Genomic DNA, 26,957 nt, shown 5'->3' on the forward strand with positions numbered 1-26,957 from the left:
AGGTAATTGGATTATTCATATCATACCTTTGTAGTGCAAAGTATAAAACCCCTACTGAAAAATCCCTTGGGTGCACCCAGTTTACCTGAGACGTCTTATGCACATGAATAAATATTTACTTTCGTAATTCTATACTTTGCGTCCTAGCCTCTCTCTTCAGTCAGCACGGCCGAATTTGTAACACAGGATATCCATAACTGATTTTTCTTTCCTATGATGGTGAGGAGGCAGCAGAGAGCCGCTGGCTCCCAAGGCCTCTTTAGGGAAGCAGTGCCACTGCTATAAAGCATTGTTGCCACCTCATGAAGCAGCACTGGACCCACCGCGCTGGGTGGGCGGAGAAAGGTGGACGTTCACCGCCCCAGGGCCTAGTGGCCTGCGTTTGGAGAAGGGCTAACAAACAGCAGACGAGCAATCTGCAGATGAGCCCACACTACCCTCCACTACGACCGCCGACGGAGCGTTGGGAGACAGCAGCAGCAGCGCCTGCGCGCTAGCAAGTAGTGGTGGACTAGGTGGAGGTTTGCTTCCTGCCCTCCTGTCGCAGTTCGGAATTTGCAGTGCGCCTGCGCGTTGGTGGAGGGGAGGAGGGCGGTGTCCGGCCCTGTGTTTTGAACGTCTCGATGCGGATAGCTCACTATTTGGCAGGAAGGTGAGGAGTCCTCTATCATGGCGGTAGAGCTCGTGTACGGAGAGTAGGATCCAAATGTGGCAGAGGCGAACAGGAGGCAGCAGTGGTGACGGCGGAGTGGGACAAACGAGACAAGGGGAGCAGCTGTCCTTACTGCTGCCGCAGAGAATCTGAGTAGCCTAGTGAGACAGGAGGATTGGTGCGATTGCAGCGCTAACGCTTCTACGCCGTTCTCCTGGCACTCCCAGGCGCCCATCCCCCCCAGCAGGTAAGCGAGTAGCTAATGGGGGGGGATGGGACGGGCACGACTCAGCCTGTCGCGCCGCCCTTGGCCTGGCTTAGCCTAGCCTAGTATCGGGTAGAGCCGGAGGGAGTCGCTGTGGGATGGACTTGAAGCCGTTGCTCCTTAGCTTTCCCTCCCCTCCTTCGAGGCTGATGTTATTTATGTACTTGTGGTGTTCCGTCTCTGTTACCTTTTCTTCTTTACTGCCAGCCTCAGAGGTCCGCCCGGAAATCGCGGGAGGCGGGTGAGAGTGGGGGCCCTTGGGCTCGTGTTGCTGTTTCCGTCTTCCTTTTTCACGTAGCGCCCTGGCTCCTTGGCACCCCTCACTTTTCTGGGCTCCAGGGGACTGCTGCCTTCTTTTGGCACTGTCCTTCTCGCTATCTACCTTCTCCCTACCCCCGCCCCACTGTCTCTTGCTGGAGGGGAGGGGTCGCAGCTGCGTATCCCCCCTTCCTCTCTGTGGAGCTATTGTACTGTGGGTTGGGGCCCGCCGAGGGGCTCCCAGCAGAAAAAGCTCTCTGTCGATAGTGCACGTTGGGGGAGGTAAGTCTCTGTCCTGTCATCCGTTCGCCCCCGCCCTCCCTCTCCGAGAAAATAGGGTGGAGCGGATATGAAGGTGGTGGCAGGGTTTGGCCGCGCTGCAGTAGCCAAATGCTGGAGCTGGGAGAGCTGCTAACGCGCCGAGCTGGCAGCGCTGGGGTTGCACACGCCATTGCTGCTGTCTGGGACACCCAGAGTGAGTGCCTGTGTGTGTACACGCTCCTTTGTCTGCTGCTGCTGCCGCCGCTTTCCCCTCCTCCCTCGATTTCCTCTCTCCTCCCTCCCCTCCCTTCTTTCTCCTCTCTCCCAGACTCAAAACGCAGCTGCAGGTTTGTAAATACTGGACCAACACATACAATATGGCTGACGCTCGCCCTGCTCCCTCTGTCTCCGCCGCTTAGCCTCTCCTCCATTTAGGCTTTTGTTTCTTCCCCTTCATCTCCCGCTAAAAAAAAAACAAACAAAAACCCAAACAAAAAAAAACCCAAAAAAACAATTCACCCTCCTTATTGCGTGCATGGCGGGATTTCAAGGGTAAGGATCCTCGCTTTGGAGGCTTTCTCCTTCCGTTTTGCTGTTTACAACAAAATGAAACCTAAAATCAGATGGGGGTTGGGAACTTAACAAGGCCTAGAGGGAGGGAGGGAGGGGGAGAATTGGCTGAGCCCTGCGGAGAGAGGCTTGATTAGGGTGCGCTTATCTTTGAGGGAGGGGGCTGGTGCACCAAAGCTCTGGCGGAGGTGAAATACTGTATTATGCTTGTAAAATGAACTAGCGCCGTTTCTTTCATTTTAGGATGTAGTTCAGTATAAGGTATCAACTCGGCACAGACTTATTAAAAAGACCTGAACTAGTTACGCTAGAATAGGCATTGTGTAGTGAAAACACGTAGTATAGGTTTTTGGGGGTTTCTTGGCTTTCTCTGTATTTCCTTGCTAGTATTTTAAATAGTTTGCAGATCACAGGCTATAAAACTGGAATTAACGCTTGCCGGGTCTCTTTGTGTTGCTAGTTTTCTGTCTGCGATCAATTTGCCCTTGTGATGACAATGGCACAAAAGGAAGTTGTTTGTTGTTCTTAAAAAGGAGCGCTTTTTCTTAGAAAAGGTATGGCATCGTGAACTGAAGCGCGATACTGAGCTACAAGACAGCGTGTTTCTGACCTCTCCTAACAAAAGACAAATGTTCAGTTCAGCACCTCCCAACCTCAGTTATTCAGAGTACCCCCGTGTAGCTTCAATGAAAATAGCATATATCTTAATATATCTTATTGCTTGTTTTTTTTTTTTTTTAAAAAAAAACCACCCACAAAATAACATTTCTTAGGCATATCTAAAATGATCTGCTGGAGAACGGCATGTCTAGGTTTTAATTTAAGGATGAATGCTCAAGGTGCCAAGGATGTTATGCTTTCTATTGCTTTCTAAACATGTGTGTTACTGTAACTCATAGTAAATATTTCATTTTTCAAAGATTATATTTAAAAACACAGTCTCTAATCAAAGCATGTACACATTGATAGCTGTGACTTCTATCAGAGTAGTGCTCTAAAACAGTGTCCTAAATCTTTGGCTACTTTGCTTTGGAAGCTTCTAGTGGAGAAGCACTGGCATAGCATAATCATAGTTTTTTACTGAGAGAGTAGTTACTGCATTTTAATGCTAGAATTAAGTATCATATATTAAACAATTATTTAAACCTGTTTGTTGGTTTTTCTCCTGCTTTTCTCATCCCCATTAATCCAGTTGATTAACTGGAGGAGAAAATATAGTATTGAGTTTACCACAATGTAAAACTTGAGTGGAGTCATCCAAATTGCATTTTGGATTCTGTATTCATGTCATGGCTCCTAAGCCAACTGTAATACTTATAGATGGAAAAGTCTGAGCAAAAGGCTGTAACTTGATATTTCTGTGGATTTGTGCAGTGCTCAGTTACTCTTAACTGTTGTTAAATAATTTGTATTTTATCGATGAACAGTGAAAATAGGGCCTGGGATCACTAAAGTAATTTTCAAGTAATGGTGAAATTATTTAATTGAATAATATTCAGTACTTATTACTGTTTTCACTATTTGACAGGTGTTGGTTTTAACTTTGTCTTAATCTAAAATGTGAATTTGGTGATGGCATGCATAATTTAGCCAAATCAATTCACCACCTATCAGAGAAGTTGAGAATGTTTCTAAAATTGGAGATTACCTTTTTATATTTCCGTTGTGTAATGTATGTTGTAAAACTGCTGTCAATCCATGTTATGTGAGGTCTTGTTTAATTTGCTTGGAAACTTTATTGTATGTATTTCAGCAGGTTGTGGGACCATTACAAATTGTTGTCATTAACTGTGGTCTTTATATTAGATTTAAATATTACCTAATTGCAATAGTTTGCAATTATTGCAAGGTGGTTGAGATGTATTGTTATCTTTTATGATGGGACTTTCTTAAAGATCTACCTGTAAAATAAGCATTACTGACACTATAAACATTTACAGGTAGATTTTTATAGTCTTTTTCTGCAAAGGTTAGTTTTTAGTGTCTCTCTTTTTAATGTTATTGTTGAATGCTCTTCTGTGCTATTCAAGGTTTGCATCTCCAAATAGTGGTAAGAGTAGATAGAGCTTAATTAGCTCTATGGATTTCAACAATGCTTAACATGCAGATAAGCTGCTGAGCTTCAGGCCTTTGATTGCAGGTGGTAGTTTGAACAGAGAGCTATCTCTTTGTCTGTTTGTTTACCAATAGTATTCCATTTGTTTTTATATGGATGACTTACAGTAGCCATTTATAGTGAGCACACTGTTATCAGTGTGACCAACTGTTGAGTCCATTTGTCATCTTTGAAGTAATCTCTTTATTTTCACTCACTTCTTCTGGCATAGCTGTATACAGATCCTATTCTTTGACCACATTGTAGCTGATAGTCCCCTTGTACTAACAGTGCTAGCCACTTTAATTGAAGTGCCTTGTATTCAAATCCCTGCAGTTCCATTTCCTGGGAGTGATCAGTGGTGTGTGGTAACCTGGCTAGTCTTAATATTCCTTTTTGGAGTTTTTGGTTTGTTTGACTTAGTGTCAGAGTTCTGGGGAGCTTATATGTCTGCTTAAGTGTAAGACTGTATCTGCAAGTTTGGAAATGCTTTAGGATGAAAGTGCTCTAATAAAATATGTTGCTATGTTTAAGGTCACTGGTTGGTCTCTCCTCCTGTTCTCAGAGTCTTCCTGGTGGTTTAGAGGTAGTCCTGAATCCCAAGTTCCCGATGTAACTTTGGGCATAGCCTATTAAGATGACAATTCCTTCTGAATGTGTACCTCAAAGGCTTTTTAATTCTATCCACTGTATTGCTTCGTGGGTTTTTTGTTTTCCCCAGATTACTCTTAGGTCAGGACAAGTAATGAATATAGGGAACATGGGTAACTATTCTGTTTTAAGATTACTATGCTGACTAGGTTGTAAAGTATAGCATTACCTACCAAATTGATGTCTACTACTGGTGCTGCTTCTTAAGGTGATATTACTTTCCCCAGATGTTGTCAGTCACTTCTCAAGCTTATTTCTTCATTTTACTTTTTCAGTAATGTTTATTGACTTGTTCTAAAGCATACTAAGTTGCCATTATGGTGATTTCTGGAAAAAAAAATATTTACCTATCTACACCTTAACTTGACCCCCCCTTTAAAAAAACATAAATTAATCTTTTTCTAAACCTGTATTCATCACATTTAAATGTAAAAACTAACTTTACTAGATTATGACCTCTTACCCTAAGAAGCACAACTGAAAGACATATCAGACTTCTGGTCTGGTAAGTGTTAAGATCAAATAACTATTTCTGTTGCAAAAATTGTGGTGGTTTGACCTTGGCTGGATGCCAGGTGCCCACAAAGCTGCTCTATCACTCCCCTCCTCAGAAGGGGGGGAGAAAATAAGATGGAAGAAACCATGTTGGTTAAGATAAAGGCAGTTTAATGAAGTAAAAGCAAAGGTTTGTGTGCAGAAGCAAAGGAAACCAAAAGATGTTATTCTCTGCTTCCTATCAGCAGGTGATGTCCAGCCACTTCCCAGAAAGCAGGGCTTCAGTATGCATAGCAGTTGTTCTGGATGACAAATGTCATAAATAATGAATGCCCTCCTTTCCTCCTCCTTTCTCTTAGCTTTTATATCTGAGCAGATGTCATATGGTATGGAATATTCCTTTGGTCACTCTGGGTCAGCTGTCCTGGTTATGCCCCCTCCCAAGATCTTGCCCACCCACAGCCTACAGGTGGTGAGGGAAGGTTGGAGAGACAGCCTTGATGCTGTGGGAGCACTGCTCAGCAGTAGTCAACACACTTTTCCTAGCTACCAATACAAAGCACAGCACTGTGAAGGCTGTTATGGGGAAAGTTACCTCCATCTCAGCCAGACCCAATGCAATTATTTTCCTAGTTAAGTATGTATTTTCTTTATGGAAAACTCTTCCCTAGTGTGTTCAAAAAAGGTAGCTTAACTCCACTGTATAATTTTGATTGCTATTGAGATTTTTAAATCTGGAAGTTCCCAGCAGCATAGAAGAAAGCATGTTCTGGAATAGTTCCCTTGTGATGTTTTGTATTGGGCATAACTGGCGAGGTTGAGGGGGGAGCAGGGTGGGGCTGCAGGGGTGACCTCTGTAGGAGAAAGTTGTTGGCTGCCCTGTACTGATTACATATGGTTCTAGCCAGCTCAGCAACAACCCCTTTGCAGGCCAAAGATGGGCCAATTGGCAAACTTTGTGGTGCTTCTGTGAAAACAAAACTGAGAAAGGGTGGTAAATACTGAAAAGAAATAACATCAGAGCAGAGGAAAGAGGAGAAAGATGACCATGCTGGAAAAGTAGGAGAGCAGGAGCTTGAGTGATAGCCTGAGCAGGGGCCGAGAGGTCTGACTCTAAAGGCACTGCTACCTGTAGAGAAACCACCACATGCTGACCCCCACTTTCTTGTGCTGCCTGTTGCCTCATCGAAGAAAATGTTTTGTGTGGTGATGGGATTGGAGAATGAACAGGGGGGAGGAGAGGTTTTGCAGCGTCAAGTGGTGATGAGGTGGATTGAAAACTGGATAAATAGCAGGGCCCAGGTGGTGATGATCAGTGGCACAAAGTCTAGTCAGAGGTCAGTAACTAGTGGTGTACCCCCCAGTATTTGCCCCAATACCGGGTTTGATCTTGTTCAACATGTTCATTAATGATCTGGATGACGGTGCAGTGTACCCTCAGCAAGTCTGCTGATGACACAAAACTGGGAGGAGTGGCTGATACACCAGAGGGTTGTGCTGTCATCCAGAGGGACCTGGACAGGCTGGAGAAATGGGCTGACAGGAGCCTCATGCAGTTCAACAAGGGGAAATGCCAATTCCTGCCCCTGGGGAAGAACAACCCCATGCACCAGTACATGCATGGGGCCACCCATCTGGAAAGCAGCTTTGAAGAAAAGGACCTGGGGGTTCTGGTGGACACCAAATTGAACATGAGCCAGCAATGTGCCCTTGTGGTAAAGGTGGCTAATGGTATCCTGGGTTGCATTAAGCAAAGCATTGCTAGCACATCAAGGGAGGTGATCCTTCCCTTATATTCAGCACTGATGAGGCCACACCTGGAGTCCTGTGTCTAGTTCTGAGTTCCACAGTACAAGAGAGACATGGACATAACTGGGGAAAGTCCAGCAAAGGGCCACAAAGATGATTAAGGGACTAGAGCATCTCACATCTGAGGAAAGGCTGAGAGAGCTGGGAATGCTCAGTGTAGAGAAGTGAAGGCTCGGGGGTGGGGGGGGGAAATGTGTGTCTTAGCAATGTATAGAAATACCTGAAGGGTAGGTGCAAAGAGGACAGAGGCAGGCTCTTTCCAGTGGTGCCCAGTGACAGGACAAGAGGCAATGGGCACACAGTGAAACACAGGAGGTTCTGTCTGAACATCAGGAAACACTTTTTTTTTTTCTTTCTTTCTTTCTTTTTCCCCTCTGTGAGGGTGACTGAGTTGGAACAGGTTGTCCAGAGAGGTGGTGGAGTCTTCCTCTCAGGAGATATTCAGACCCTGTCTGGACATTGTCCTGGGCCACCAGCTCAAGGTGGCCCTGCTTGATCAGGGGTATTGAACCAGATGACCTCCAGAGGTCCCTTCCAACTTCAACCATGCTGTGATTTTGGAGAGAGAGTGAGTGTGGGGTTTTTTTGTTTGCTTCAGTAACAGAATTGATAATTAGAAGTTTTTAATTGACAATAAATTGAATTGATTGAAATTTCACAGAAATCAATAAACTTGTTTTGCCCACAACACACTTATGTTAAGTTTTCATGCTATCCTTTTACAAATGCTGTATCAAGCATATCTACTAAAATTCAGTACAGTGCTTAGGTCTCTGGTATGCTTAGATAACTACTTTTCATACTGATAAGCACTTTGTATGTTTTGTATGTCTAACTTATCTCTGGTCTTCAACTTGAATTGTAAAATGTTTGGGGAGTAAACTTTTTTAATTTTCTAGGATTTATATGAATAATGAAAATATTGCTTGGAGGATGTAGGTTCTCTAACCCATCTTGTACTCAAAAGACATTCAGCTACACTTGTATGATTCTGGATGGTGGTTTGCCCATCCTGTTCCTTAATCTCATGTATTTTGGGCAGTCAAAAGATCTTTGACTTGATGTTGAAAGACACAAGGTTTTGTTAATGGTTGGTTTACCATCAGTGGAACTGCAGTTATAGGAGATCTCATCTGTCAAAATATATGCTGCAGGAGTATCTTCATAAAACAGCTTAACAGAAAATTCTGTTCTGTGGTGCAAATACTTTTTTAAGAAAATCTGACTCTTAAATGCTTCTAGAGTTACAGGGTACACAGGTGTTTGATATTTGGGAACTGGAGATCATTGGATACTTACACCTGACATCTTGTGAGTAGGGGGAGTATTCACAAAGACTGCCCTCGGATCCCAGAGGGTCATTTTTCTACTGAAGAAAAGGCTTTTTCTAGAAGTGAATCAAGATAGAAATCTTTGTTGGCCTGTAGACAGCTCAGGGCACCTCAGGTGACTACTGGGATTTTTTATTAGCGTTTGTGAATTACATCTCTTGATCTTCTGCCCCCTCCTCCATTTTATCAGTATAAACATGCTTTGCTGTTAGGCATCACCCATAAGACAGTGGGCAAGCAACCTCTCTTCTGGTTTATGTGCTGTCCTGACAAGTTTACTTGTTTAAAGTTGTGGGAGGTGTTTCACTCCTCTGTTATAGCAGTGTTGGCTTGTATAGAGAGGATGATGAGGCAAACTTATTTCATATGATTAGAGATGTAGCTGTATCAATATTGGATGAAAAGTACATTTTTAAATGGTAATGACTTAGGACAAGATTCTCTGCTGTAAATAAACATACTAGTTTTCAGTCATGCTTTGAGGCCTCTAACAACAATTCTGGGAGACTATGTTTGGGTGGGGGTGGAACAAATTAAAATACGAAGCAGGGATATGGTGAGTTGGCCCTGACTGGCAGCCAAACTCACCCAGCTGCTCTTTTATCCCCTCCCCCAGTGGGATGGAGGGAGAAAATAGGAAGAACAGGAGCATGAAAGCTTGTGAGTCCAGATAAAGATAGGGAGATCACTTAAGTCTGTTTTGTCCACAACAGTTAACTTGGGGAATTTAATTTATCGCCAATTTCTCATTGTCAACTATTGCCAATATAAGAATAAAAAATTGATTCAAGTATTGGGAAACAAACAAAACAAACATTAAAAGACTTCTAGAGAACACACTTTGGGAAAAAAAGGGAGGAAAAAGTGTTTTCCCTGACTTGGCTCCATTCCAAACTCTTCCCCTTGCCCCTTGTTATGTCTGCAAGTTACTCAGTCCCTTCAGTGATGCAGAGTGTGTGTGTGTTGTTATAGTTAGCATCTAGCAGCTTCTCTCTGCTGTTCATTCCTTCTCACTTTTTCTCTGTTCCAGCATGGGTTCTCTACAGGCTGTAGTCCTTTCAGGAATATCTGCTCTGGCATGGGTCCTCTGCAGACCCCAGTTTCTGCAGGACTACTTTGCCATGAAGCTCTTTCTATTCTGACCTTGGTATTCCCAACGTTGTTTTTCAAATTTTTTTGTTGTTCCTTTCTCCCTTCTCCGTTTAGTGTCTTCTCCCATTTTTAAAATGTTTTCACAGAGGTGCCACCAGCTTTGCTGATTAGCTCAGCTTTGGCCTGTGGTGAATCTGTTGCTGAGCAGGCTGGAACTGGCTGTGACAGGCACAGGGCAGTCTCTGACCTCTTGCCACCTACCGTGAAAGGCAGAAGTGTCTGTTCTTGTGTGTGCTCTGTTTACCTATAGTATAGAATTCCAGAAAGCCTCACCTGTTTATAAGGGGAGAGATACACTGTTTTCTGAGATCCTTTTCCCCTTTTCTGGATTTCTGTTTTGTCCTTTTCTCTGCACTTCAGTTCAGTAGACTCAACCTTATTTGAAGTATTAGAAGATAATTTAATCTGTGTCTCTGTGAGTGTGTATTTCCAAAAGGGGGAAAAAGACTTTTTTTATTACTGATACAAAGATCGGCGGCAATATCCAGGTTTCCCTTGCTTTCTAACTTTCCTTGCAGAAGTGGGAAGCTAGGTGTGGCTGTGTAAGGAGTCTGATATCGACGTGTGGAAAACAGACTTCACAATGACTAGACTGTAAAGTAGGTATGTTTATTCAGTGCTGGGCTGCATGGGGGGGGGTAGTCCCACCAAAATCGTGCATGCCTTTTTTAACCTTTTCAGACCTATTTGTACATGTTACATTTCTTTATCTAAAACCACACATAATCTTGGATACATTGATTATATTCAGCCTCCAGGCCACACCTCCGCTGCAAAACATTGATTATAAGTAATCAGCAAACATGCTACAATGGTAAACACATCTAAGTAACGCCAAGCGACTTTTATGCTGACTCATCGTGACATATAATGCTTCTAAGTTGCTAAGAGTTATATGTGCAGTATTGATTAAGTATGTGTTTGCTTATCAGGCTAGGATGCCTTGGCTCAACTCTCCCCTTCTCTTTTTCTCATGCCCTTTTCTAAGGGCTTTTCTTCACTTTAAGCATAGTTGAGAACATTTCATTAGCGCAACTGTTTGCCCTTCCTCAACCTTGTATTGTTTGAGGGGTCCAGACCTCAAGCCATGCATCTGCCAATACTAAGCACATGCTTACTACAATTATTTCAGTATTTTTCATAATTGTTTTTGTCTTATTCATATCTTCAGTTTTCCATCTGATTCACTTGTCCATTTACTTGGTGCTTTCTTCACCCGGGTATGGTGGATCCAAGAGTCTTGTTCCTTGATCTTGATGGCAGTAAAGGTGGTCAGAAGTACTTGAAACGGTCCTTCCCACTGTGGTTCCAAAGTCTTTTCTGTAAGAGACTTACATATACATAGTCTCCTGGCTTAATATTATGCACTAGTTCATCAAGACCCGTTCCCCAGGCCCCAGTCACATGTTTTTGGATTTTATTTGTTTCCCTAGTGCTATCATATAAGAGGTTATAACCTTGTCTACTGATTGGATAGATATTCCTCTCTGTATCGCATATGGTTGTCCATATAAAACTTCAAACGGATTCACTCCCTCCTTAGTTCTAGGTTTTGTCAGTATTCGTAAAAGTGCTAAAGGTAGAGACTGGGGCCAGGCTAAGTTTGCCTCTTGCCCCAATTTAACAATTTGTTGTTTAATCAAATGATTAATCTTTTCCACTTGACTGTGGGCAATATGGAGTGTGTAGTTGCCAGTCTATACCCAAATAATGGCTAACTTGTTGTACTATTTTGGAAATAAAATGTGGTCCCCTATCTGATGAAATAACTGCTGGGACCCTGAATCGTGGTATAAGATCCTGTACAATTATTTTAGTTACTTCCCTTGCCTTTGCTGTTCTAGTTGGAAATGCTTCTGGCCAACCTGAAAAGGTGTCTGTTAACACCAATAAGTAATGATACCCCCCTTTTCTTGGGAGTTCAGTAAAGTCTATTTGCCATTGTTGTCCAGGTCCATTACCTTTCTCAATTTGCCCCATCTCTAATTTGGGAGTATTTTTAGGATTGGTCCGGAGGCATATTTCACATACCTGTCTTATTGTAGTATCTAAATTTCTGGCCACAATTTCCCTGATTAGGTGTTTATATAAAGCCTCGACTCCCCAGTGTCTTTTCCTCTGCTCTTCCTGTATTAAAGGCCACAGTAAGTAAGAAGGAATAATTAATTTTCCCTGTGGGGTATAGGCCCACCCTTCTTTGTTATATGAGCCCTCTAAATCTGTAATAAGTTTTCAATCTTCCTTAGTATATTCTGGTTTGCTTTTTAGGGAAATTTGTCAGGGATTAAAGCCCCCTCTATTTTTACCTTTATTTTGGCCGCTTGTTTTGCCTCTCTGTCCGCCAACTCATTCCCTTTTTCCAAATCCAAGCTCATTTTCTGGTGTGTCTTTATATGTATGATTGCTACTTTCTCAGGGAGTTGGACAGCTTCTAATAACTTCAGGATCTCTTCTGCATGTTTAATGTTTTTCCCTTGAGAATTTAACAGTCCTCTCTCCTTCCAAATTGCTCCATGTGCATGTACTACTCCAAAAGCATATTTTGAGTCAGTATAAATGTTCACAACTTTGCCTTGAGCCAATTCCAGGGCATGAGTTAGGGCAATTATTTTTGCCTTTTGTGCAGAAGTGTTCATAGGCAAAGCTCCCGATTCTATTACCTCTTTGCTGGTAGTGACAGCGTATCCTGTGTGTCGGTTACTGTTTAGCACATAGCTGCTTCCATCTGTGAACCAGTTTTTCTCCAGTTCACACGGGGAGTGTTGTTTTTCCAAGATGCTAGGTATCTTGTGTTCTGAAAAAATGCTCTAGCAAGGGTGTGAAGGGTGTGTGTCTAAGCATTGAATGTAGTGTGAATTCTTGAGCTAGTGTTGGTTTTGACAGCTCAGTTAAAAGAAATTCCTTGGCTTAAACCAGTTTTGCTAATTTCTGAGCAAAACCTGTTCATATACTCACAAACTCATGCAGGTGTTCTCTGAAAGTAGATTATTCCATAGTCCAATAAATAACTTTCCACCAAAAAAACTTCGAAGTTATTTGTCCTCTTAAATACTACTTTAAGATCTTCCACTTTAACGTGCAGAATCAAACTCTACAACTCAAGGAGAGTTATAAAGCAGGTATGTTTATGGTGGCACCAGGTGCAAGGGGGATCACTCCTTCTAACTTGTACACCGTTTCAACAAGCAGCTGGGTATTTATTATACAAAGTCATACATATACATAAGGTTTCAGAAAATTCAGAATCTCTTCCCTCTGGCACCTCTTCAAGATGTACTTTTCACCTTCTGGGGCAGTTACCTAAAGTTCCTGTTTATCTTTGCATACATTAGCAGTTCTTGTTGTTTAGTTTATCTACTATGCCATCCATTATCTAACTTTTATTCAAGTGTTTAAACATCTGCTAGCTAACGCTGAGCCCTTCCTTATTTTCCACTCTAAACATGTCAAGCTAATACATGCCCACTGGGGCTGGTTTTAAATCTATATCGGCATGATCAATCCCCGAGCAGGGGATCCACCCTCTTCAGGGTGGGGGCCATTAGACTAGGAGGTTGTGATCTCCCACTACCACAATTTTTTTTAATCCTAGTCTAAGAGGGTCCCCCATGTAGAGTTGGCCAAGTCACAACAATCACACCAATATGGCTACATGCCGTGCTCACTTTATTAAACAAACAGGTCATATTTATAATGTAAACCAAGCACTCACACGACTTTACACACAGGTGATTGGATAAATGTTTCTGGTCACCTGGGCATCCATGTCACTGATCGGTGAGCATGCTGCAGGCGCCTGATCAGTGTGCCGATGAGAGTGTGCTGATTTCGCGGTTCCCAGGACTTGCTCTGCACCTGGCTTCTTGTTTGTGCAGAGCTTGTTTTCCTTCTCCCACTGCTTGTTCCCAGAACTATTTAAAACTGCTCTGCAGCTTCAACTAACAGGCCTGGGTTGTCCAACCCGGACAATGGTAACATATGTCCTCAGTCCTTTAAAAATCCCTCTACATATCCCCCTTTTTCTTTTTGGACAACCCATGTCTGTCTCACAATGGATGTTAACCCTTTCTTCAAGCAAGAAAATAAACGGCTAAAAACATTACAACAGTGATTATAACAAAGTGTATTCCTTCCATCAATAATGTCTTTAACCAGCCTGTTATCCCCAGTCCACTCAACCATTCATCGAAGAGATTATCATCAGCAAGAATATGCTTCATGTTTCCCTGCAGTTGTGACAACTTCTTGTGGATAGATATGGAATGATCGGAAAGGTTCACACAACACATCCCTTCAAAATCCTCACAACCGTGTCCATGTGCTAATAGCAAAAAAATCTATTACAGCTCTATTTTGTAATGTAGCATGCCTAACACTATCTACATCAAGCAATAACAAACTTAAAATCTGTGACGTAAGATTCAATTGTTTCTCTCCCCAGCCCGCTAACCTTTGTATATTCTTAGCATTTAATGCAGCCATTGTCCCCAACATAAATATGGAGGCTAGGACATTTGCTGTTAAAGACTGTCGATCAACTCTGTCCTTACATGTTTCATCAAAGGTGCGCAGTGCCCTCCGTGATCTATGAGATTGTTTGCTCCACATATGAAAGACTTATTAAAAATGACTCCACAAAGTCAAACGCCCTAAATAACATGGTCCATCGACAGGATACAAAGGAATCCCTGGCCGTGCTCTGTCCCCACATATTAGAAAGATTCCCGGTGGCAACTGATAACCCCCTGATACATCTACATGGAAACCCCCAGTTTTTAATTCACCCCAAATAAGTGAACCGGTTAGATTTTGAAACCCTGTATAAAACCCCCGTTCACCTTGACGTGTTAGCCATAACTGCCACGGGTCACCAAACCAAATTACTCCAGTGCCATTCACGGGTTGAAGTGGTGATGACATGTGGGTACAGTCTGCCATATCAGTCGCAGTAACATTAACATATACAACAGGTACAACGCTAGCCAATAGGTCTAACTCCTGCAAAGATAAATGATGTGGCCGATTTAAATGCTCAATAACCGTCTTCTGCCACGCTGCATTACACATAGAAGGCCAAACAAATTGCCCATTTGGACTCATACATGTACCATTCTGATCGGAAGTCAGATCCACTGTTTTAACATTCCAAAAAACCATCAAAATTTGTTTCATTCCCTTGCAGGGGAATACCAATTAAACAGGTTCTAAAGAGGTTGTCTGCCTGTTGCAGACTTAAAAAAAAAAGTCTGTTACTCCCTTGATATTTGCCCTTGTCACCCATATGTTTGTTCTAGGCAAGATGTCAAAAATACTTTGGCCAATGGGTAAAAAATTCATCAAGACCGTAAACCAAGTCCACCACTCAAACATGTTTAGTCCTACAAATTCCATTTTTTTTTTTTTTTCACCTTCCACCCCACAAATCTGTGCTTTCACAGATTCTGATGATGTGTACTGTCTCCAGTCAGCATGGTATTACACTAGTCGTATGCTTTCTCTTGCTTCATGCCCAGTTACTAATCAAACACGTGCACTCTTTACACCATTTACATTTAAGCTTTGGCTTACAGAACCGTTTTACCCCACACAGCATACATCGGCACAATACCCGCGGGTTACATCCCTTACAAGATAGACAGTTTATTCTGTCTGCTCTCTCTCTGAGTCTTCTCTTCCGTCTTCTGATCTTGACATACAGGTCGCACAAACTTGCTAGGGACCCATATAGGTCCTTTATCTGTGGAGATACAAAAATAACCTCTACCATTAAATAACACGGGATTACGTCCTTCCCATACACCTGAACCCATATTTTTATACAGAACATTCAAACCAGGAACTGTAGTTGTTTGGTTCCCTTGCGCTGTTTGGTGATGTATAACAACAGGTGGTCCCTCTCTACCCTCCGTAAGGGAGAGATAGTTTAAGGTAAACAACACCTTAGTCAACCGTTTAGTTACGTCTATGTCCTGCGATACTTTCTGTCTCTGAAGATAATCCTTCAGGGTACGGTTTGCCCTTTCAACAACTGCTTGGGGAGTGAGGAATCCCTTTAACGTGTTTAATTCCCCAAGTTGTCATAAACCTAGCGACTCGTTGACTACTATACTCTGGACCATTGTCTGTCTTTATTTCTACAGGTACTCCCATGACAGCAAAACAAGACATTAAGTGTCTCTCCACATGTAATGCCTTTTCACCAGTTTGTGCAGTGGCCCATATAAAATGAGAATAGGTGTCAATTGTGACATGCACATACTTAAGCTTCCCAAAGTCAGGTACATGTGTTACATCCATTTGCCAAACCTGAAGTGCCTTCAGACCTTTTGGGTTAGTGCCCACCCCTAAACCAGGTCCATGATGACTACACTGAGGACAGGAGTGGACAATACCCTTTGCATCTGCTATGGGTATTTGATACTGTCGATGTAAAGACTTTGCATTCTGATGAAACATCTCGTGGCTGTTGTGAGCTTCTTCAAACTTACTTGTTGGTGGAGTTATTGCCAGACAGCTGACTGCTTCATCAGCTCTAGCATTACCTTCGCCCAACCCAATGGTCCACTGATGACTTCTAATATGCATAATACAAAATTCATGTTTTCTCTGTTGAAGAGTACTACGCAGCTGTAGAAACATTTCACCAAGATGTTGGTTCTTTGTCTCTCTCAACAAGGCATCTTCAATGTGCTGTACTACACCAACTACGTACAATGAGTCTGATACTATGTTTACAGGGGTGTCGTTCCAGCTTCCCAATGGCCAACACACTGCTTTCAGTTCTAAGGTTTGAAGGTTGTCCCGTGGTTCACACCCGGTGATCACGTGTTTCTGCCACTGATTATTGGATTGCCAAACACACGCAGCCTTCTTCATCTTTTGTCCTGCATCTGTAAACACCATTGGCCCTTCAACTGGTCTTTTTGAGCATAGCGGTCTTGCAATCCACTGGTAATGTTCTAACATCTTCCAGAGAGGTCCTTTTGGCCGGTTGTTGTGTACAACACCTGTATAACCCATCAAGGCTTCCTGTATGGCTGCTGAATGTCTCAGGAGCCACTCATAATCATCACCACGGACTGGAATACTGATATCTGCCGGTTCAGTCTCATCAATTTCAACAATCCTGTCTCTTCCTTTTCTCACCAAGGCCGCTACTGCTTCAGGGCGACTTAAAATACGATGTCTGGGTTGCAATGGCAAAAACAACCACTCTAAAACGATCGCCATATTTTCCCCCTTTTTCTTTTGCCATTGCAAAATAAGGGCAAAAGGTGAAGTGGCAACATTACAAACCAAAAAAGATAACAGATGATTTGCCGTTCGGCGACCACACCAGCCAGTCCGAATCTTGCGGGACATAACTTCTAGGGCAGCCCGCTGCTCTGGTGAACAAGTTTGGGGACTGTTGGCTTCAGTGCCATGCAACCAGGATCGGAACGGTTGCAAATCATCGTTAGTGAGGCCAACTATGTTACGAACCCACTGTAGGTCTCCTAAAAGCCTTTGAGCATCATGCAGATTAGTTATTTGTGTAGTAAGGGTCACCTTCTGTGGTCGGATCTGAACATCCGAGATGAGCCAGCCTAGATATTTCCATGGGGCTGAATGTTGAACCTTCTCGGGCGCCACAATCAAACCAAACGATAGAAGGTGGTCAACAAGCCATTTCAGTTGATAGTCTGAAATCCCTTGTTCAGCAGCCAATAAAATATCATCCATATAATGATAGATCAGAATGTGAGGCCAACGTAGTCGTACTGGAACAAGTGCCCAATCTACAAAAGTCTGACACATTGTAGGAGAGTTCTTAATTCCTTGTGGTAAGACCGTTTGGCTGGAGCGGCACAGTTTATTGATGGCAGAGTGAATGCAAATCTTTGTGTGTCGTCAGGATGTAAGGGAATTGTGAAGAAACAGTCTTTCAAGTCTATCACGACAATTTGCTAATTCTGAGGGATCATCGTAGGAGTTGGAAGACCAGGTTGCAATGCTCCCATTGCTAACATCTGATCATTAACTTCACGTAAATCATTTAAGAGTCACCATTTCTCAGTCTTCTTTGTTATCACAAAAATATGAGTATTCCAAGGACTTGTAGAAGGTTGAATATGACCTACTTTCAGTTGTTCCTGCACCAATTCCTCAGCAACACACAGCCGTTTTTCTGTTATCGGCCACTGGTCTACCCAAATTGGCTTTTCTGTTAACCATGTAATCTTCAGTATGGGTGGCTGCCGATCAGTGGCCGTGGTGCAAAATGCTGGTCAATTGTCATAACTAGTCCCAATTGTGACAAAACTTCCCGTCAAATCAACCCAGATAATGTGGGTGGGAGTTGCATTACGTATGGCCGAATTACAATAGCCCGGCTGTCTTCAAACTGCAAAGTAATCAAGTCTTTACTCGGCTTCGGGACTTTTGCACCTCCTACTCCTACCACTTGGGTGATAGGAGCTTGCAGTTCCCAATTCTGGGGCCATAGATGTTGATTAATGATGGTGACATCTGCCCCAGAGTCTAATAGAGGTTCCAGAGTAATTTGTTGACTGCCTTTCTTCAATTGAATCTTCTGATATGGTCTGTGATTAAGATCTAATATGAAACACATCTCAGGTCTGGTAAATCCAAAATAGTCTTCTCCTCCCATCTTAGATGGCTGGCATTGTTGTTTGAGTTGCTCATAGGATTGTCGATGCGCAGCAAGGCTTTCATAGGGAAGTATTTGAGCAATTTTACTTCTTTGTGGAATAGTAACAGGTGGTTGTAATGCATAGGCCATAACTTGTACATGTCCCGTAAAATCTGCATCAATTAACCCAGGTAAAACAATTACTCCTTGCCTTCCTGTTGAAGATCTCCCTAATAAAAGTCCTCCAACTGGAGAATTCACGTTAGACAAAGGTCCTTTTACTTCAGTTGGAATTAAAATAACTTCTTTAATGTTCAAAGTTACATCTACTATGGTTGCCACGTCCACCCTGAGGCTCCCCCGGGTGGGTGGGATGCGCTGGTATAAGAGACCACATTTCTCATCTGCTTTGGTAGGGCCTGTACTTTTGTCTTCGTGCGTAGACCCGATGCGCTGCGCTGCATGTTTCCCGACCTGTTATATCTACAAACAGCAGTAGCATGTGTATCTAAGTTACATTTGTGACACCAAACAGTCTTTGAACAAGTACGCCTCGTGTCCAGATTCACCACATCGATAACAAATACCAAATCCTGATTTACCATTGTTGCCCTTTCAATGTCCACCTATATGATTTGTTAAGGCTGCTGCGATTATATGCCCTTGCTCCCTCATCGCAGCAGTAAAGGCAGCCGCTTGGTTATTTTGTTCGGCTCAAGTAGCTCTAAGTAACATTTCATCTACGGGACTTCCTTGGGGTAGTGTTGCTAAGACCGCCCTTGTTCTTGGGTTAGCCGCTTCAAAGGCGAGGGTGCGGAACAAATGTTCCTGCAGGTCCAAAGGTAAATCAGAATTGTTCTTTAATGCTGCAGACAAATGGTCTACAAATTGTCCATAGGGCTCCGTTGTCCCCTGACGAACAGTGGTATAGGAAGCAGGTTTCTTCTTCTCTGGCACAGACAAAAGGGCTCGATGTGCTAGAGTTTGAGCAAGTTGATGCATTTGTATAGGATACTGCAATTGAACCTGCGTAGTAAAGTCCCTGCCCAGTTAACATATCTGCCCGTATACCATAAAGCGGATCTCCTATATCTGGGTCTTGATGTCTATTTGCTTCCTCTACAGCTAGTCTCTTCCACTCCCTCTCAAACATTAGATACTGAGAAGGAGTCAATAACAGGGAAGCAAGTCCAGCACAATCAGCAGGTGAAAGAACATCTGCTGTGAAAATAAACTGGATGATCTGTCATGCAGCCTCTGAACGCAGGCCATGAGTAGTAACTGTTTGCTTTGCTTGTTGCAATATTTTCCAGTCATGCGGCTCCCATTGTGCACCAAGGTTATTAACCAGTACTGGACAAGCTAATGAGCTGGTCACCTGCCAATCACCCTCCAAAATAGCATCACGAGTAACACCAGACCAACGCTGTAGAATTGGATCTTTTCTCGAGTTCAGCATCAGTGGGGTAGTTGGGCTAACTGGAGGAATTACAGGTATTGTAGTAGGCAGGTTCATTTCAACTCGCTTTTCCAGTTTTCTTAATTTATCTATTACCTCCTGTAAGGATTTATCTGTATTGTTATCACGAGGTTTCTCCCCGCCTTCCTCCTCAAATTCGTCCAATGATGTTTCAGGAAGAGGAGAATACACATCGGACGGCGCTTTTGCCCCCCCTGATTTGACCAACGAGCTGTAGCCACCCTCCGTTTTGGTCTTGCTCCACCCACAGCTCCGATTGGTGCAGCAGGACTCGCTGCTCCTCCTTCTTGGGGAGGCTCAGCCGCCTCTTCCGGGTTCGGCTCAGGTACAACAGACCCCCGAGGAGTAACTTCCGGTATGTCTGCTGTCTTATCTAAAAGCTCCTGCACTTTTGAACACGCAGGGGCTGACATACCCTTCCTAGGACGAGTATGCCCAACTCCAAAAAGTGTAGCCAAGAGAGAAGGCTTAGGTGAATCACCCTTCTACTCTATTGGCTATTCTACCACATCTCCTCCCTACGCTTCTATGGCTGCTGTTGTCGCTACTTTTTTTTCGCTTTCATAGTTTCCAGAGTGTTAACTATCGACTGCCACGTAGCTCCTAACGCTTGAGCTTCTTTTCCTTCTTTGCCTCCCTCGATCGTAGTATCCCAGAGGCAATTTCCCACTTCTCTCCATTTTGCAATATTAAACAGTAACACGGGCTCGAGGATCTTACTCTTTTTTCGTGCCCAGCGAACTAAGGTCTCCACTTCTGTCTCTTTAACGCCCTCCCCTCTCTTAAAGAGGATGCCAGTTAACAGTTTAACTGCTGCGTCTAATTCCATCGATGTCTTCTCAGAGCTCCCCCCTCTCACAGAAAGGGTATCAGCGGAGAAGCCCCGCCACACTCGTTGTTGCGGTCTTCTGTAGTGTGCCCCCCCCCCCCCCTCACAGAGAGAAAATCAGTGGGGAGCCCTGCTGTGGTTTATTCTACGTGGTCTTACCTCTGGCGGGGTGCGATCTGCAGCTCTACACCGAACTCTGGACTCCGCTTTTCACCTTCCAGGTTCCGCCCACCTCCAAACTATAGCTCCCTAATCGGACAACTTCCCTTCGGGTCCGATGCACGGGGACTTCCGCATTTAAGCGAACAGCATTTAAGCTGAACCGCATGTAAGCGAATAAATGGGTCCCTGTTCGGGTGCCAGACGAAGAGGGTCCCCCATGGAGAGTCGGCCAAGTCACGACAATCACACCTATATGGCTACATGCCGTGCTCACTTTATTAAACAAACAGGTCATATTTATAACTTAAACCAACCGCTCACAAGACTTTACACACAGGTGATTGGATAAAAGTCTCTGCCCACGCGGGCGTCCGTGTCGCTGATCGGTGAGCATGCTGCAGGCGCCTGATCAGTGTGCCGATGAGAGTGTGCTGATTTCGCGGTTCCCAGGACTTGCTCTGCACCTGGCTTCTTGTTTGTGCAGAGCTTGTTTTCTTTCTCACACTGCTTGTTCCCAGGACAATTTAAAGTTGCTCTGCAGCTTCAACTAACAGGCCTGGGTTGTCCAACCCGGACAATGGTAACATATGTCCTCGGTCCTTTAAAAATCCCTCTACACCTAGTATCCTTGAGTCTTAAGCAGTTTGTTTTCTTTTAGCAGTTAGCATGCCCTAGTCAGAAGGCTCCTTATTTACATTCTTGTTGAGCTCATCTACATCGGTACTAACTGTCCCTTCTCCAAGTGCCAAGTGCTAAGCTCCCGCCCTTCGTTAATGTTTCTGTTATCTATGCAGCTTCTGTCTGCAGCAGGGTTTTAGGTTTTTCACTATATTTTCTCGTATCAGCTTCTCATTTATTTTCATGGATATGCAAATATGCATTAGTATCAGAGCCAGTTCCTTGTCTTTGTGTTTCTCTTCTTCCTAAAAAGCACCAACAGTATCATGATAACTGTTCTCTGCTTTTTTCCTCTCCTTCTGGTAAGGGCCATCGGTTTTACAACTTTATTTCCCCCTCCCCCCCTTTTTTTTGTACTTATGCAGGATGTTACTTGTTTACCACCAAAAACCTGAAAGACCTGTACATAAACCTAAAATAACATATGGTGTTATGATGGTGAGGGGTTTAATCTTCTGTAGGAAAAAAACCCCAAACGCACGACACAACAGTATAGTAAGCAGTTTAAGTTCTTCTCATTTGCCCTTGCTGATGATTTGTGTTGACTACAATATTTAAATTATTAGTATTAAAGGGCTCTGATTTATTTTCTACAGCCCTACTACTCTTCTACAATCAATGCTTCAAAGAACTATTTTTCACAGACCCTTCAAATTTATAAATATAGAGAGAGTAGTTAGCTATAGTTAGTGCTCCTGATATAAAATATAGTAACAGCAAGGCACTGAGCATTATAACTTTGACACCTAATGCAGCTATTCACTACTTAAAGTTAATAAAATTCTCAGCCTAAAGAGATTATAAACATCATAGGCAGTGGGTGAATATTCTGCTGCTGGTCTGGAAATAAAAAAATAATCATGTTATTGGGTAGTACCTATGGCAAGACCTGCATTTAACAGCAAATGCTTTCACTTAAGTGATTTCCTTTCCTAATGTAAACAGTTACTTGAATGCATTTACATGAGAACTGCTTTAATCTAAGCTAAAATGATTTAGTTCTTAATTGTGCAAAGGCAAGGAATTTTGCCACTGATTTTAATTCCCTAATCTCCCAGGGAGAACTGCTAACTTCTCTGTGCTTTGGGTAGGGGCTTATGATCTTGGTGTAATTGTGCATCGCTGTGCAAAATACTAATATTTACTCTTTCACTGGTAGTAGTTTCTAATGAAATTATTTATCCATTTTCTTGTGACTAGAGGAAGTTTCTTCAGGCCTAATTTACCCATATATATCATATATATATATATATATGCAAATATGTATGTTTGCACTAGGCATTTTCCTTCAGAATGATTGGATGAGTCTTTTAATTTTGGAATGATGTTTCTCAGACTTAGAGCAATTAAATTCAGTCTTCACACAAAAGCTAATGACCTTAATATCATGCATGAAGAGACTCTTGGAGAACAGAAAATATTAAAATAGATGTTCCCCCTCTATTTTCCAGAGATCTCTCTTCATCACTGTTAATCAAAACAATCTGTGTAAACTTGCTCACAACTACAATAAACTATTTGGATCAACTTCATTTGTAAGAGAATGAGTAAGGAAAAAATACTTGCATTCTGCTATTTGAAGTTCACTTGTGTCTACCTATGGTGGGTTGACCTTGACTGGCTGCCAGGTATACAGTAAGCTGTTCTGTCGCTTCCCCCTTGTCAACAGTATGGGGAGAAAATAACATGAAAAACTCATGAGGTGAGATAAAGGCCATTTAATGAAGAAAAGCAAAGGCTGTGCACAGAAGCCAAAAAGCAAAAAGATTTATTTTCTACTTCCTATCAGCAGGTGATGTCCAGCAACTTCCCAGCAAGACCTAACTAATTTGAAATGCTTCTATGATGAGGTCACCTGTCTAGTGGATGAAGTGAAGGTGATGGATGTAGTTTTTCTGGATTTTAGTAAGGCTTGTGATACTGTCCATCACACCATCCTTCTGGACAAGTTGTCCAACTGTGAGATGAGCAGGTACACGATACACTGGGTGAAGAACTGTCTGAACAGCAGGGCTCAAAGGGTTTTAGTGAATGGGACTACATCTGGCTGGTGACCAGTCACCAGTGGTGTTCCTCAGGGCTCAATTCTAGGGTCATTTTGGCTCAATGTTTTTATCAATTATTTGGATGCAGGAGTTGAATGCACCATTAGCAAGTTTGCTGAGGATACTAAACTGGGAGGTGCTGTTGACTCTCTCTAGGGACAAGATGCCTTGCAGAGGGATCTAGATAGATTGGAGCATTGGGTAATGATTAATGGGATGATATTTAACAAGTCCAAATGCTGGATTCTGCACCTAGGACAGAGTAATGCCGGGCACAAGTATAAATTGGGAGAGGAGTGGCTGGAGAGCAGCCCTGCAGAAAGGGATCTGGGGGTGCTGGTCAACAGCAGGCTCAATAGGAGTCAGCAGTGCCCTGGCAGCCAAGAGGGCAAACTGCACCCTGGGGGGCATTAAGCACAGCATAACCAGCTGGTCTAAAGAGGTGATTATCCCTCTGTATCTAACATTGGTGAGGCCTCACCTTGTGTGTTGTGTGCAGTTCTGGCACCACAACTGAAAAAGGATGTGAAGATCCTTGATTGCATCCAGAGGAGGGCAACAAAGCCCGTGGAAGGGCTGGAAGGCATGTCCTATGAGGTGCAGACAAGGACTTTGGGTTTGTCTAGTTTGGAGAGAAGAGGGCTGAGGGGCGACCTCATTGCTCTCTACAGCTTCCTGAGGAGAGGGAGTGGAGAGGGAGGTGCTGAGCTCTTCTCCCTGGGATCCAGTGACAGAATGTGTGGGAATGGGTCAAAGCTGTGTCAGGGAAGGCTCAGGCTTGACATTAGGAAACACTTTATTGACGGGGTGGTCAAACACTGGAACAGGCTGCCTAGAGAGGTGGTAGTTGCCCCATGCCTGTCGGTGTTTAAGAGGCACTTGGACAATGCCCTTAATAACATGCTTTAAGTTTTGGTGCACCCTGAAGTGGCCAGGCAGTTGGACAAGATGATCATTGTAGGTTCCTTTCAGTTGGAAATATTTGAAGTAGGGCCCCAGTATTTGTAGTGGTTGCTTCAGAGACAAATGTCTTAATAAAGGTTATGTACTCCCCCACACCCTTTCTCTTAGCTTTTATTGCTGAGTATGATGTCATATGGTATTAAATATCCCTTTAGTCAGTTTGGGTAGGCTGTCCTGACCTTTTGTGTGTGTGAGGGTGCTTGGAGAGACAGCCTTGATGCTTTGTAAGCTCTAGTCAGTTGTCGCCAAAACATTGGTGGAGCTCCAAATACAGAGCATGGCACTATGAGGGCTTCTTTGGGGAAAGTTAACTCCATCCCAGCCAGACTCAACACAATCTTCACTTGTTTATTCAATACCATTCATGTCATGCTCTAGGTCCAACATAATTAGATACATTTACTATCTTCTTACCATCCCCTTGCATCTATTTCTCATTCTGGAAACCCCCTCTTACCAATGCTTCCAACTTTATACTATATACTTAAGCTAATTTATACCCAACATATGGACTTACATATTCTCATTAACTACTATCCCCTGTCCCTTAACTGATAGATATTATTTTCCTATTCCGTGGGTTTCCACTGTTCCTGCAAATGTTCATAAGTACAGGCTATGACTTGGGCCCCATCTGTTAAGGTGGTTGCTTTAAGATAGGAGAAGCAGCATCTTCAGTTGCTGGGCACAAACACCAGCTTAGTTTGGGTCATTGCTGCACTCTCCCAATTCCTTGTGAAGCTCACTCTCCATCAGTTCAGACAGTCCCTGCTATGCTGCTTCCTACAACAACTCTCATCGCACATTATTTTCCCCAAGGGTTAAATCTTGTTGAGGCACACTTCCCATCCTTTCTCATGGACACCCGGGTCCTTGAGCAAAGACAGTCCTATGAATGGGCTTGCCTTTTCCCAAGCCACACTGCCTTCCCCAGCCACTTCCCTTCTTCCCTGGCTTCTGTTAAATTTAAATCCCAGTACCCAATACTCTCAGTATAGTCTTTAACACTTCATTATTTCTCAGTCTTTCTGGAAGCTTGTGGGTGATTGGGCATGTGATACACCCAATCAATGCCATGTTTCTTGGCCTAGGAGTTTATAAGGTTATTTCGGAAAGGAGTCCCACTGTCTGACAATTCTTTCTGGAGTAGCATGTTGCCACAGAACTTGCTTTTCAAGCCCTAAGATGATGTTTTGGGAAGTGGCATGGCTTACAGGGTATGTTTCTAGCCACCCAGTATTCACTTCCACCATGGTGAGTATGTAGCGCTTGCTTTGGCATGTTCATGGCAGTGATCCAATGCAGTCAATTTGCCAAGCGTCGCCATATCGAAAACCCAGCCACTGCCCTCTATTCCAGGAAGACTTTACTCATCTTACTTGCTTGATTGGAGCACATTTCACATTTGTGGATGATCTGCATGATGGTCTCCATGGTCAGGTCCACTGCTCTCCCATCTGTATGTTGCATCTCTCCCTAGATGTCCCGATGTTTTGTGGGCCTGTTCAGCTACAGATAGCTCACCCTTACACTACCAGTCCAGGTCCACCTGAGCCACTTCAATTTTGACAGCCTTGTCTACCTGTTCATTGTTTTGATGTTCTTCAGTGGTATGGTTCTTGGGCATGTGAGCATCCCCATGCTGTACCTTCACAGCAATATTTTTCTACCTAGGCAGCTATGTCTTGCCACAGTTTGTCACAGTCCCTTTGGATCACTCAAATATACAGGACAACGTACTCTGTAAATGAAACTTTATTTCTTATATGAGCTCATAAAATAAAGAAACAAACATTACAAGCAAGGTCTCGGTTCCTGTTACACAGACTAGTCTATCACACAAATTCACTTATTCACCATGTAAGTCACCAGGTTTCATAACTTCTAACCTGTAACTCTTAAGTCATACACCTATGAGAAAAATTGTTACCTAGCTGTTTGTGAGAGTGTTCATCCTTCCTCCTCCATCATGGTGCAGGCATCCCCTGTATGACACTGGGAAGCATGAAAGCCTCAGCAGTCTAGCTGCTGTTGGATCTGCTTCAAAAGCTTTTTGGATAAGCTGATGGTTTTTATACCTTCTAACTTGCAACTTTGGTCTATACCATTTCCATGAGCAGATTCTGATGAAACTAGCAGACAACCAATAAGCAATGATGATGGTTGTAGGAGAGGAGACAGCAATCTGTAGGTGATAATGGCTGTATAATGGCCTTTTAGCTCTTTCTGGCCACCTGGGTTTACTGGACTGTATGGGTTTGATGACCTGGTACAAGCCCCACAGGAGTATAAAGCTCTAGTGGACAGTGGTGCACAGTGTACTCTAATACCATCAGATTACAAAGGGGCAGAATCCATCTGTATTTCTGGAGCAGACAGAAGGATCCCAAGAACTGTCTGTGTTGGAGGCTGAGGTAAGCCTAACTGAGAATGAGTGGCAAAAGCATTCCATTGTGGCAGGTCTGGAGTCTCCATGGATACTTTGCATACACTATGTCAGGAGAGGGTACTTCAAAGACCCAAAAGGGTAGCAGTGAGTTTTTGGTATAGTTGCCTTGAGTATGGAGAAGATTTAAGCAGCTGTCTAGCTTGCCTGGTCTCTCAGAGGATCCATCTGTGGTGAGGTTGC

At 43.3% G+C, this 26,957-nt stretch overlaps 1 protein-coding gene across 11 annotated transcripts in view; it reads left to right on the top strand.

Moving 5' to 3' along the window:
• The first annotated feature begins 281 nt into the window (after positions 1 to 281).
• Positions 282 to 26,957, top strand: part of LOC129734877 (spindlin-Z) — a 101,123-nt gene continuing 74,447 nt past the window's right edge. The window contains exons 1-3 of one of the 11 annotated variants that reach the window (XM_055700237.1): positions 282 to 899; positions 1,125 to 1,650; positions 2,467 to 2,560. The gene's annotated coding sequence lies outside the window, so the exon portion shown is untranslated. The other 10 variants (XM_055700240.1, XM_055700238.1, XM_055700234.1 and 7 more) reach the window with 10 other exon arrangements.

This window comes from Falco cherrug, assembly GCF_023634085.1.
Source record: "Falco cherrug isolate bFalChe1 chromosome W unlocalized genomic scaffold, bFalChe1.pri SUPER_W_unloc_1, whole genome shotgun sequence".
Lineage (NCBI taxonomy): Eukaryota > Metazoa > Chordata > Aves > Falconiformes > Falconidae > Falco > Falco cherrug.